General features: G+C 36.1%; 1 protein-coding gene across 1 annotated transcript in view; it reads left to right on the top strand.

The window, feature by feature from the left end:
• The first annotated feature begins 1,860 nt into the window (after positions 1 to 1,860).
• MFSD10 (major facilitator superfamily domain containing 10) overlaps positions 1,861 to 3,139 on the top strand; it is a 30,699-nt gene continuing 29,420 nt past the window's right edge. The window contains exon 1 of the mRNA XM_075022074.1: positions 1,861 to 1,892. The gene's annotated coding sequence lies outside the window, so the exon portion shown is untranslated. The remainder of the gene's footprint in view (positions 1,893 to 3,139) is intronic.

The raw sequence follows: 3,139 nt of genomic DNA, 5'->3' as shown, positions 1-3,139 counted from the left end.
TATGGTATACTTCTGTTTATTTTAATAATAGAGAATATTTGGATGAATAATCAGAATTCTTAAGTGTGTGTGTGACCGGGTGTTAGTCTAACTTGAATTTGAACTACACAGAAACAAAAAAATTGTACAGCATAAACTTTTTGTTATCTTTTTAAATATTGAATAATTGCAGGCAGCTTTCATAGTGGTAGTATATTTGCAATTTGAGCAGTAACATTTTAATTAGTCTCTGGCATTGGGACATTAATTCATGTATTCAGTGGAGTAATGGAATTGGCTTTCAAGTAGAAGTCCTTTGTTAAAGCTGTACACTCATTCATCTCTTCAGTAAGTTTTGAATTCAGCACAGCTCTGAAATTGTTAATAATCTAGGGTGTTTAACTAGAGTTCCTCAGTTTATTCATAACTGTCTGATTTAAGTGGGCAGTGAAGTCCTTAACTCTCTTCCACTTTATCATGTGTGTCTAATCACTGATAACAACCCAGCATGACTTTGGAAAACATCTGCTCTTCAAATAGAGCCAGTAAATACTTCTAATGCTCTTTTTTTTAAAATACTATATTTCTGAAGAAACATTGCAATGAGACAAAGAGCATCAGAGTTACTTAAAGGTGCTAGCTTGAACTGTGTTCACTATTCAGGTATTCACTGTAATCTACCTATTTGCTAAGTTCAGTGACAGTTGTTAGGTATTGAAGAAAACTGTAATGGTTTCTTGGAAAACTTATGCAAATGAAATCCTCTTTTACAATAACATTCCAATTTCATTCTAAAGAACAAACTATAAAGAAGATCCTGTAATGAATGAACTAATGGCCATGGTTCTTTATGAAAACAAACAAAAACCCCCAAACCTCTTCCATTTTCAAACACAGTTCCTAGACCTGATCTCCTGTGTTTTGGCCAATAGGTAATTCAGACATAGTAATGCTTACCTAGTGTTCATGAAGAAAGACTTAAATGCTGTCAGTAAATCTGATTTAACAGTTAGGCCTGGTTGTTTCAGACTGGCTTAAAATGTTTTCTTTGTTCTGTTTTTTTGTTTGGCTTTTGGTTTTAGTTTTTTTTCAAATGAGACTTGTAATGGAAGCAGGACTAAAACTAGGAGGGGATGAGTTGAAATGCTTAGGCTTTACGTTTAAACTCTAATGATGACTATCTTTGTAAGGTAAGTCTTGTTAAAGGTTTATCTATGTATGTTTCTTCAAAGAGAAAAGTACTTTATTTGAAGAGAAAGGCTTTTACTGAATCTTAGTGCAACTGTAGCAGTGCAAGTAATGTGTGATTATCATCAGCTTTTTTGGCTTGCAAAACCAGTTGTATTAAGTGTTAAAATAGGCTGGATACTAAGTACATGTGGGGGGAGATACTCATATCACATAAAAATTAGTAAGATTTCTGTGTTTGAAATCCATTCATGCTTCTGAAAACAAACATATTTTCAGTTAACCTTTCCAAAATCAGTAAAACCATCTTCTGAAACTTCAAAGGGATCTCAGAAGACTAGTATACCTCCTGTTGTAGTTCCATTTGGTACAGTATGCATTTTTTTATTTTTTAAAAAAAAGTATCTTTAAAACCAAAACTTTTTATATCATTCAAACCAAGAACTTAAGACTGAAGTAATGAGGAAGGAGCTAGCTTCCTATTTCATGCTATAAATCAGCACTTTCAGTTTGGGGTTTCAGTCCCAGTATATTTCTCCTTTGCACAAATAAACTGTCAAAAAGTATTATTATTTATGTGACTTTATTCTTCCAACAGCAAGTAGCTTCAGAGGATTTATCCAGCAGGGTATTAGAACCACAGAGAGGCTGACAGCTGCACTTTGATCCTGGGGCAGTGATTCTTGATACCACTTGCAGCTGCTTGTTATTCCTCAGTAAGGGAGGTAAGAAACAGCAGAGAGACACAAGTAAGGTGGGTTGATAGTGTTTGTGGGAAAGGACATTTTTTGGAAGAAGAGAATGAACATGGATGTCTTGTGATGCTGATGAACAAAGATAAAGGACAGGGAGACTTCAGTTGATAAACTTACATGACTGTCTTGGAATGCCAGACTGAAAGTAGTCGTGTTTGTAATCATGCTGAATGAAAATCACTGCATGCACTTTTACAAATCATACTGTCAATATTTAAAATCAGATTTAGTATTATAAACCTGGGACTAATGGTGATGCTTAACACGTAGTATTTTTACATTACTAGGAAAACAGGACTACCTAGTCCTGCCTCAGCTTAATAATCAATATGGTCCAATAGTTTTGTCATTGTGTAGGTACTGCAGTAACTAGGCAGTGGTGGTGCTCTGATGTCGTAAAAGGTGGTAGGAAGGTCTGGTCATTTGGACTACAAAGGGCTTGGACAAGCTTGAGCAAACCTTTTCTCATAGAGGTTCTTAAACACAATCGCATTCACCAATTATTCTCTTGTCTCTGTGTTGCTTTTAAACCAGGAATTGTCATAACAGGCCTTTTGACACATCTGTTATCAACTATAAATCTGCTGTTAATTAGGCAAAAAAGAAACTAATCAGTAACTACAATCATCAGACACAAAAAAGGAAAATTACCATTTTGCCTTTAGTTCAGGTAATTTATCTGTCAACATCAGCTGTCCAGAGAATAGCTACCCTGAATACAAATACTGTAAAGAATAGAGCGAGAATAAAACTGTTCAGCTAGATATTGCATAAATTACCTTATTTATGACAGCATGAAAAGCTTCCTCATTAGTTCAGTCGTCAGCTGAAAGGGGGTATGCAGTTTGATATTCTCAGTTGTGCCTTGCAGAAGTTACCATCTACTGTGGTGTAACCATATTCTGTGTAAGCCATTGCTTTTTGCCTTCAACTTCTGCTATATGGAGGTACTGAGGCTGTTCCTGAGCTCAGCACGTAGAGTTTATTGTGAAGCAAAAATGGAGCTCTGTTGGGCAGAGGCTGGTGTCTCCAGTACTGCAGCCTCTTTGGCCATAGGAACTGGCAGAGCTGCTTTTCATAACTCTGAGACTGTAAGGTGTTCTATATTCAGGGGGCCAAAACCATCCCACAAATGTGCTCCTTTTGGTCTCTGAGTTTGTCACCTAAGCTAAACAGGTACATTCTCAGTCCTAAAAGTATTAGCTGTGCCATCTTGC

The sequence above is a fragment of the Buteo buteo genome, chromosome 1, assembly GCF_964188355.1.
Source record: "Buteo buteo chromosome 1, bButBut1.hap1.1, whole genome shotgun sequence".
Classification (NCBI taxonomy): Eukaryota; Metazoa; Chordata; class Aves; order Accipitriformes; family Accipitridae; genus Buteo; species Buteo buteo.
The sequence above is the reverse complement of the archived record's forward strand: the minus strand, read 5'-3'. Positions and strand labels throughout refer to the sequence as shown.